This window comes from Trichechus manatus, unplaced genomic scaffold (genome assembly GCF_000243295.1).
Source record: "Trichechus manatus latirostris isolate Lorelei unplaced genomic scaffold, TriManLat1.0 scaffold00017, whole genome shotgun sequence".
In the NCBI taxonomy this organism is placed as follows: Eukaryota; Metazoa; Chordata; class Mammalia; order Sirenia; family Trichechidae; genus Trichechus; species Trichechus manatus.
The window spans coordinates 618572-629668 of record NW_004443953.1 but is presented as its reverse complement, the minus strand read 5'-3'; the positions used below and the strand labels follow the sequence as shown (position 1 = coordinate 629668).

The following is an 11097-nucleotide window of genomic DNA, read 5'->3' as shown; positions in this document are numbered from 1 at the left end:
AGAACCATCACCATCTCCACAAAAAAGGACAATATAAATGAAAATAATTCTGACTTATCCTGACTATCTACTGCCTAATCTCTGCCATATCGCCATTTTCTAATTTTGTGGTCGTTTTCAACCTATTAATAATTGGTTTCTGTCTCCTCTGCTTCACTGAAACTGCTTTGCTGCATTTAACCTGAAGGACTCTTCTATTTTGCCTGGTATTTCTAAGTAAACTTGTCAAATTACATCGCTTCAAATATATACTCTTCGCTGATTATTTTCAGATCTTATCTCCAGAGCCAACCTATACACCCAGCTGTATTTGGGTATCTCCAACTGGATGTCCCATGTGTGCCTTATGGTAATACATTTACAAGATTAAAATACATCTTCTTTTACCCTAAACCTGTCCCTCCTTCTGGAGCAACTATCTTGGCCAACAGCCCCACTTTTCACGCAGTAACCCAGTCAGAAAACTGAATCTCAGTCTAGATAATTCATTTTCTCTTACTCCCAACATCCAATTAGCTTTCCAGTCCTGAAGGTATGGTGTCTTTACATATCCAGTAACACACACTTTCCATCAATCCTCTACCCTGATGGCAGAGTGATCTTTCTAAAAATGCCACGTTTCTTCAGGCTACTCTCCGTTTGAAGCCATTCAATGTCTCCACCAACAAATTTTCAGACATTGGTACCACACAAGTGATTCTGCATCTTACTAGTTGTACCTAGTTAAAATATCTGAAATAACTCTCACTACTAGTTACACAGCTATAGAAATGAATCTTCTAAGTTACAAATGAGTATATTGGAAAAGGTAAAGCATGTCATATGTATCTACTCCCTGTTGTGAATTTTTTTTCACTAATACAAAAGTTTATTTAACAAAAAAAAATTTAACATGAAGAATGTACACAGCCTGATTTTTACATCACAGTAAAACAGGCCCTTTGGAGAAGGGACACATGGAAGCAAATGATTTCTCTGCAGAACATAGCCATTACTTACACTCATCCCAAGGCTTCTAACATGATGATACTATTTCCTCATATTACCACCATTCCAATATTGTTCTGTTGTCCACTAGTTGCCATCTCCATACATTCATCTATCACAAGATTCATAAAGGGATCAAATCCCTGCAATATTCCTTGGACTTGTCTGCCACCATTTAATTTCACTGATAACTTCTTGTCCGTAAATTTTTTCAACTCAGGTGGGTAAGCCTTGCTCATTGTGCCTACTTGGAGGAGTTCAGCACTGCATTGAAACAGGCCTAATGTGAATTTTTAACTCTTGGTACTGTCCTCTTGGTACTGTCTTTTACATGTCTATTGAGAAGGTTGTCACAGGCCTGTCCAGTACTGTTGATATGGAAGGGAAATGAGCTATGCAGTGTTTTTTCTCCTAGTTGAAAGATAATCCACTTTTTCTCTGGCTCATACTCACAGAAAAATGTTCTTAGGAGGAAAATTCATTAGTTTAGAGTCCAAGTTTGTGTTACTTCAAAATTATTTTTCTTATTATTAAACACAAGTTCATAATTGCTGAAATAGACATGCCCACACATCAGATGATAGGCTGCTATGAAATGTTCAGTAGAGAAAAATCCTACTGAGATAAGTTCAGCAAAAATTTACTGTACGAGTTTCTGGTAGGCAGCCCATTGATACCATTTAAAGGAGCTACAAGGGCACAGATCAAGATTTAGTTGAATATACACTGAAGATTCAGCCGTCAGATGAATTCTATTTGTACCATACACTTACTTTCTTAATCTGTGACCAGGATTTAGAGATTGAAAATGAGATATAAAATTAACTTCAAATAGTATATTCATATATATACAGAGTTGCTTAAAAAGACTAAGGTTTGGAAAAGCTATCAGTGAAATCTAAGATGATTATTTTTTCCTGTTGTTACTTTAATGAATTTATCATCAGGAAAATTAATTGGCTCAGGCAAAGAATATGTTGGAGAAAGTTCTAGTGTATACTAGACTAAAATAATTCTGATAGTAATTGATGAAAACAGAAAAGGGAGCATATTCAGACACAGATCTTTCTGTTACAGATTTCCAAGCTAAAGAGAGGATCTCATTCCAGGCCTTCTATACCAAGTTGCTTAGGACTGGAGAGCTCATAACATAAACACAACTTTTGTGCCGCTGTGTAGGAGGCATGTAATTATTGAGAAAGCAGTATCCTGTGTAGGCCAAATCTCTCACTGAACATAGTGGAAATGTAGGACACAAGGATTTCACTGTAGAATTATTTCAGTTTTCAATTCAACAAGTATGTTTATCACTTGCTATGTACAAGACAAGTGTAAAATTACAAATCAGACAGACTGTCAGCCATCAAGGCTTCTAACTCTTATATAATCTCTATCTAGACTAAAAAGAAAGAAGGCAAATTGTTGGAATTCATCCTCTTTATTAAAAGATATTTTGCAAAAAAAAACAAAGTCTGCATAGATAACATTCATGGTTTGGCCACTGACACTGAAAATCTAAACAACGAAGGAAGTCAGAGAGTGGAAGCACATAGTAAACCAGCACACATGGAAAGAAGTGGGAAATCATTTGAAGATTGGTCAGTTGTCGGAAAAGAGCAGAACTGCAGAGAAATCATCTTCCTCTGGTTTTGTGCTGCTGAGTGTAAGACATAATATTGAAAAGAACAGCAAAGATGGACCACAGTAAACCACGGTTGCTGGTATTCATGCCCTTGTATAGTCCTCTCCCCTCGAATGCAGATTGGCCCTATGACTAGCTTTAACCAACAGAATATGGAAAAACTAACACTGTCAGTCTAGGTTGTACCCTGACTGGTTGTTTCACCTTTTGGAGCCCTGAACCCCTATGTATGTAGTGTGTCTACCCAGCTTGAGAGACTATGTAAAAAGCTCACATAGGGAGGAATCTCTGAGACTATATTGAGAGGGAGAAATGCCCAGCCTTCTAAGTACCCCAGTCAAACCTCCAGATGACTCTTTCCAGCTGAAATCTGCAACCCCATAAGGTTCCAGGTGAGAACTGCAGAGAACTGTCTAGGTTGACCCAGTCAACCCACAGAGCTGTGAGAGAGAGTAACATTGATCTTGTTTTAAGACACTATGCTTTAGGGTGGTATGTTTTTCAGCAATAATTAACTAAAAAAAAATAATGCTTAGTTATGATAAGTAGAGTCAGAATAATTACATGCTAATTGAATATAATCTTTATCTGTATAGTCTATTTCTACCTTACTACTTCCAAGTGGGATTGAACATGCTTTACAAAGAAAATGCATATAAATATAAAGCAGTACATATTTAGAAGGACAAAAAAAAAATAAAATTCATTTAGAGGTATGTGTATTTTCCTTCTCTTTTTTTATTTGTATTTTTTATAAGTTGGACAATATATTCTTTGATAATTTATAACAAGCCCCAAATAAAGTCACATTAAAAGTTGAGCTGTTTTGCATGAAGTGATGTTGTGGCCTGCTCACATGTTCATTCTTCCCTTTCGTCTACAGAACCATTGAAATTCCATAGAGCAAAAATTAAAACCACTGATTTGGAAGGTAAAAATAAATATTTACACTGGGGACCTAAAGTTCACTCATTTAAACCTAAATTAGACACCAAATGTTGGTTACTAGAACCCCCTTTCTTCCAAACAAAGAAACACAAAATGTTATGTGTTATTGACTGATGAAAAGAAGATTCTAAATTTGTCTGGAGGGACAAGCTTTGAACTTGATTCAATTATTTAATTATGAGAAGATTTTGTAACATACATTCTTTTGCAGGGATTGTGAATCATGTCTAACTTGACAATTAAATGTGATTATGTTGTGAGTAGACAAGGTCTACCAGCGGCCAGAATCCAGATCTCTCCATGTATCTTACAAGTAAACCATAAAAAAACAACAGAAGAGCAAATAAAATCACAGTATTGCCTTTAGCATAATCAGAAAACAAAATCAGTAAAGACTTCAAATTATTTGTTAAGTTTAAAAAAAATACTGCAGAGCTAATTCTTGATCTCCTGTTGCAAATCTTAACAAAGAACTAGGGTGATATAAGAAACTGTGTAGAAGAGAGAAGAAGCGATGGGGCTAAAATTATCCCTCAAAAGAAAGTCAACCTCAAGTGTGAAAATACTGAAAACAGTCCTGGTAAATAGGTATCTTTTTATCTGAGGAAGAATAAAATGAAAGGGGCAGGCAACTTTGTTGATTGTTTAGTGAGGAGAAAGAAAGCTAGAGGGGGAAATTTCTAAACCTCAAAAACAACAGAAAACCAATAAATAACTCCTTATCACCTTAAAAAAAAATTATAGAGACTGTACTTTACTACAGAAGAGAGCACTCTTGAAATAGGTATCTTATTAAACATTCAAACCATCAAATCTGACTGTAAGTTCCAGACATAACTTTAGCTATAGAACAGTTTTATAAGAAGAATATAGAAAATGCAAACAAAAATATTTCAGTTGATGCAAATGACACACCACCCCCTGCTCGCCGCTAAACAAAATGTAATGTAAATGTAGTATGAGACAACTCTAATACAACACTCAAACCTTACATATCCTCAAACAAGCTTTTGGAGTTATGGAAAAAAAAAAATCCTTGAATCAGAAATTTTTTAAGACTAATAACAGAAATGACAATAAGTAGAAAGAAAGAAAATGAGAGTTGTTTGATCTTTAGAAAGAAATAGAAGAGAGACATAAGACCATATCAGTAATAAAGACTAAATTACATGGTGACCAAGGAAGAACATATTTAAATAAATATTTAATAAGAAGCATTAAGGAAAAGTAGGAGAACAACCAAGAGCATGATTATAATTCTGAAAAGGTAAACTGGATGGAGAAAATAGATACATAGTAAAGCAGGTAAAAAAGACTCAATTTTCACATAATTTGAGTTCCTGAAAAAAAAAAACAATGGAACAGAACTAATATTTAAAGCTGTAATGAAAGAAAACGTTCTAGAAATATAAAATGGTATGAACCTCTATAGTGAAAGGATTTTCTTTTTTTCTTAATCTTTAGAGTCTACAGGGAAAACAAATAATTTACAAGGGCAAGAGAATTAGACTCACATCAGACTTTTCAAAAGTAACATACAAAAATAGATAACAATAGTGCAGCTTTTTAAGAAACTCAACGAAATAAATTATGTACCAAGCATTTTATATCTAGCCAAAGTAGCCTCCAAATATATAAGCTACAAAAAAACAAAAAAAAAAACAAAAAAAAACCAGTTTTAAGTATGTAAGAACTCAGAATAATCTACACTCTTGGCTCCTTTTTGAGAAATCTACTAGAGAGTAAGCTTCATTTAACAAAGATATTATTGGGGAAATTAGCAAAGGGGCAAAAAATAAGCATTCAGTATATTTAACTGTAGGTCTAAGACTAAAATGAGGATGAGGTAGAGGGTAGATGAGAATATGTAAATATTTTAAGTTTTAGCATGCTGATATGATGCATTAAAAGCAAGAAGGGAGAAGGAAAGATAAAAGTAGAAAAATTTGAATAGTTGTATGGGTGGGACTCAGAAGATAGCATTAAAAACTGGAAAACCAGATAATAAAAGTTTAAATAAGAAAACCAGGGGCTAAAGGCATTAAAAAAAGGATATAGGTTCAAAGAAAACCACTAAAACAAAAATGCAAACCAACCTGAATACCAAAAGAAATTTTAAAAAGATCAAAGGAAACACAGCATGAGAAAGAAACACAAGCAATTGTAATATAATAAACATACTAATAAAAACATAAAATAATATGTTAGAATTGAAGCCAAACATTTTAGTCTTATTAATACATGTGAATAGACTTAACTCACCTATAAAAACAAATAGATGTTCAGTTTAGCTCAGAACAAGACCTAACTATATGATAAAATATAAAGGATACAACTAAAACAGAGAGCTTCAGAAAGGTTAAAAATAAAGTGAAGGAAAATGATATGCCAAGGAAATGGAATCCATTGGTTACAATCCTGATGAGACAAAGTAGAAGTTAAGCCAAAAAGAATCACACATGGAAAAGTTAGTTTATAATATTAAACTCACAAAACACAAAAGATACTAGATATATTAATATCCATGTACTAAATATCTCAACCACTTTTATAAGGAACAATCCAAAGGAGATGCAAAGAGACATAAATTGATTTATACTGACAATAGGAGACTATCATATTACTCAAAGTACAAGACAGGTTAAGTAAGCAAAAATAAGAATGTGTCAACAATAAGGTAGATATTATGGATACATATTGAATTTGATTTGTTATACTTCTGTTGATATTTTCTGTTTTATCATGAATCAATTTTGGTAGTTTGTGTGTTTCTAGGAATTTGTCCATTTCATCTTGATTATCTAATTGGTTGGCCACATCTAATATTTATAGGGTTGCTATGAGTCAGAATCGAATTGATGGCAACAGAGTTGGTTTTTTGGTTTACATATTTTGCAACTAGGCTAGATTTCATTTCCAATGCTTTTTATCATCCTTCCTATCACTGAGCTTAAATCTCTCTTATTATGATTTCCTTAATACAATTTGTTGTTGTAAGCTGCCATTGAGTTGCCTCCTACTTACGGCAATCTTGTGTACAATAGAACAAAACATTGCCTGGTCCTGCATCATCCTCACAATTGCCAGCATGTTTGAGTCCATCATTGTACATATTGTGTCCATCACACCAAGCGTCTCTTATTCCCTCCTTGGACCTCTACTTCACCAAACATGATGTCCTTCTCTAGTGATTGATTCCTCCTGATGATGAGTCTAAAGCAGGTGAGTTGGACAGTGTTCTGTTGTGATCCATAACGTTTTCATTGCCTACTTTTCAGGAGTTGATTGCTACTTCTGACACCTGTTCATCATGGGTGACCCTTCTGGTATTTGAAATAATAGTGGTATAGCTTCCTAATACACTAAATTAATGCTTAAAGAAAATATCAGACCCTAGTTTGCATCCCTCTATATAAATAAATTTAAAAATTTACGATAAAGTTGATAACTCTCTGAAACAGTTTCTGATATAGTATAAATAGACCAATTTCTGTTTAAGAAATAAAGTTATTAAGAAAATTTTCACGAAAAAATTACTAGTCCCAAGTGGATTTGCAGGGGAAATCTACCAAACCTTCAAAGAACAGAAAATCTGCATGCCACATAAATTGCTCCAGATCACAGAATATGAAGGAAAATTTCACAAGTATTTTTGTGAAGCAAATGTAATACGGAAAACTAGTCCTAGTAGTTACAGTGCAAAAACTGAAAATTAGAAACTAATATCACTTGTGCACATTGATGCAAAAATGTTAAATATTAAAATATTAGCAGGCAGAAACAACACCACATTAAGAAAATAATATACTGTGACAAAGTAGAATTTATCCAGAAATATAAGGCTTGGTAATTATTAGGAAATCCATTAATATAATGTATCAGATTAATAGATCTAAAAGGAAAAAGCATATTGAGTATAGTTAATTAAAATGACTTTGATATATAATTCAACATCAATTCCTAATAAAAAAAAATCAAGGAAATATTAATTGACACTTTTAAAAGTGATTATGTACATATATATGATTATACTATATAATTATTGTACCTAATTATATATTAAATAGTCATGATTTGTATATGATATCTATCATATATATTAAACAATACATCCATCATTATGTATTACTTTACATATTATACATTGTTATTAGTTGCCATCAGTATGATTCCAACTCAACATTATATGTATGATTATGAGAATTATATATGTATTTTTAATAATTATGTATGTAGACTATATGTATGTATATATTCTATACCCAGCATCTTATGGGGAAAACTAGGGACAAGGTTTTAATCGTAGAACCTTTATAGTAATATGGTCACTGGCCACATCTAATTGTGAAGGCGATTGAGAAATGTAGTGTTAATCTGCAGGGACATATGCTTAGCCTAAACTCAGGATTCTATTGCCAAAAGGGAAAAGGGGGAATGAATACTGGAGGAAAATTAGTAATATTTGCCTCATATAATATTTCATGTGGTAGTTTAGAAGTGTTAGTTCAAACAAGTCAAATTGGGAGAGAAAATAAAAATCCAACAATTCCAATTTTCCAGAGCAACTTAAACCTTAGAGTCAGACATTAGGAAGAAAGTAATGAAGACACCAAGTGATCATTAGAAAGTTTGAAAATTCCTTTAGTGCACATAATAATTTGATACAATGACTTACTGAAATGTAGGTAGCGTAAAATAACATCTTAAATACTTTTTTTTTCTGTTTCACTTTAATTAAGCTTATCACCAGCTCCTAAATTCCAATATGTTTAAAAAAAAAAAAAACTTTGCAAAGGAAAAAATTCAAGCACTCCCACCTGGTGAATCAGCTCCATAAAACTTATAAGACTTGGTATCATTCAGACTGAATTCACATTAACAAGAATTTTTTTATGTGTCATGCTGATCATGTAAATGTAGTTAGCTTTCTGGAAAAAGAAAAGCCACACAAATTGTAACTGATGAGATGCTACTGCATTTCTACAGAGCTAGTCTTTTTTGGGGGAGGGAAGGTGCAGGGACTACATGTTATCTCGACATGAATATAAACAAATTTCACTTTAACGAGAGGTTATTTTGTCCTTATAAAAGAGAATGATTGAAAATGTGGAGATGAGATTTAGTGTTTTGTATTGTCACTCTTCTGTTTGGATAGGAATGGTAATGGTGCAAGTATCATCTGCCTGGTCCTAAGTACATTTGGTTCAATTCAATAAATGTTTATTTGACTCCTCTTCCGTTCATGGCATTGTTAATGTACCTTGGTTTTTGACTAAATGAAGAGTAATGTGAATATCTTTTAGACTCAGGAAAATAATTTCAGATTTGGATGTAAAACCAAATAGGTTTTTTTCTCTTTCTTCTTCCTCTAAATGAAGGGACTTTTCACATAGCATTATAGACACAGTGTGTGAATAACAACAAAAGCTAACTTTCATGTCACCTCCTGTTGCTCCCAAGACCAGTAGAGAGAGAAAACAGAGGTTCTTGGCCAAAGAGAGGCATTAGAATTTACCAGTATTCTTCAATTCAGGGAGGTTATGGTTCACATAGACAGGTGGGAAAGGGTGATGTGTACTGTCCTCAGAAAGCTGAATCCTTTCTTACCAGGACAGAGAAAAGAAAGAAATTCCATCAGTGTTTCTTAACACATGCAGCAGGAGTAGTACAAGTGACGATTTATTTGTTTACCCGGCTCTAATTCTGAGAGAACCCATCAACATGCCCCTGCCTGTCTCAGCCCAGTTGCCTTCTAGGGCCAGTCGGGTTTAGTCTGACTCTTATGCAGAGAAAACATACAAGTTGGGGCTCCACTGAAAAATGATACCTAGGGGGCCCAGGTATTTGCATCTGGGAATCCTCAAGCAGATATAACTCACCAATGTTAAAAAGTGGAGCCCTGGTGGCACAGTGGTTAAAAGCTACAGCTGCTAACCAAAAGGTCGGCAGTTTGAATCCACCAGCCGCTCCTTGGAAACCCTACGGGGCAGTTGTACTCTGTCCTATATGGTCACTCGATGGCAACGGGTTTGGTTTTTTTTTTGTAATCTTGGGAAAAAAAAGAAGGCATAGCTAAATACTTACCCCACATTATTATTGTAAACATAGCTTTTTTTATCTAAATACAAACAGAAAACCAAACCAAACCCGTTGCCGTCAAGTCAATTCCATGTCAGTGACCCTATAGGACAGAGCAGAAGTGCCCCATATGGTTTCCAAGGAGCGCCTGGTAGATTCTAAATACCATCCTTTTGGTTAGCAGCCATAGCTCTTAACCACTATACTACCAGGGTTTCCAAATACAAACAATCAATAGTAATACATGAAGTTGGTGTTAATCAACTTTATATCTCATAGGTTTTTATTAATAGGGGGAAGGTCTGGGGAGCAGATATAAAAAACTCTTATTACAAAATGGCATTTGCGTGGAAGTGCTTAAACCCCAGAGGTGGTGGTCTCAGTGACATCTTCCTAAAACCTCACTGAAATTAATCATATGAGACTCTTTTACATTATATTTCATCTGTATATTCAGGTTTTTTACATCAAGTGAGCCACAAATATAAAAAACCTTTATTACCTAAACTTGAAACAACAAAATATTTGAAAACATAATAATGCTAATAAAAGTCAAATTTCAGTTTGTATTTTGGTTTACAATACATCTTAAAAAAAAAAAAAAAACTTTATACAGCTGAAAAACTTGGAAAGGTACACCCTTACTTCCTTGCATCTTAGACCCCGCTCTAGAAGCAAGTAACGTAGTATATATTTTCAGAGGTATTCTATGCATATCTAGCCAACGTAAACATATACAAAAACGAAAACAAAAAAACCCATTGCCATCCAGTTGATTCTGACTCATAGTGACCCTATAGGACAGAGTAGAAGTGCCCCATAGGGTTTCCAAGGAGCAGCCAGTGGATTCGAACTGCTGACCTTTTGGTTAGCAGCTGTAGCTCCTAACCACTGTGCCACCAAAAGAATATACAAACATTCTTTTATGTAGGTGATAGCGTACTACATACAGACATACAGAGCACTGAGCACTGTTCAACACCTTGCTGCTGCCGCTTTTTTTCTTTTGCTATATAGTAATCCATCCGCATATTATTCCATTGTAAAAATCTATTAAAATTTATTTTAACAGTCCCCTAAGGAGCTCTGGTGGTACAAAGCTTAAGTGCTCAGCTGCCAGCCAAAAAATTGGAGGTTCGAACTCACCCAGTATCTCTGTGGGAGAAGGACCTGGAAGTCTGCTTCCATAAACATTATTATTGTTGTTATTGTGTGCCATCAATTTGATTCCAACTCATAGATTACAGCCAAGATAACCCTATGAAGAAGTTCTCCTCTGTCACATGGGGTCACTATGAGTTGGATTGACTTGACCTATAGAGAATTTTCCAAATTTTTTTTTTTTTTTTAATATTTTATTGTACTTCAGGTGAAGGCTTACAGAACAGATAGTTTCTCATGTAACAGTAACACACATGCTGTTTTATGACATTGGTTAACAA

The 11097-nt window shown here is 34.2% G+C and overlaps 1 pseudogene across 1 annotated transcript; it reads right to left on the bottom strand.

Annotated features, from left to right (window-relative positions):
• Nucleotides 1-837: 837 nt before the first annotated feature.
• On the bottom strand, nucleotides 838-1318 carry LOC111819732 (small nuclear ribonucleoprotein G pseudogene; annotated as a pseudogene). Its single transcript, XR_002823298.1, has one exon. The product of XR_002823298.1 is annotated as a small nuclear ribonucleoprotein G pseudogene (transcript).
• Between the last annotated feature and the right edge of the window lie 9779 nt (nucleotides 1319-11097).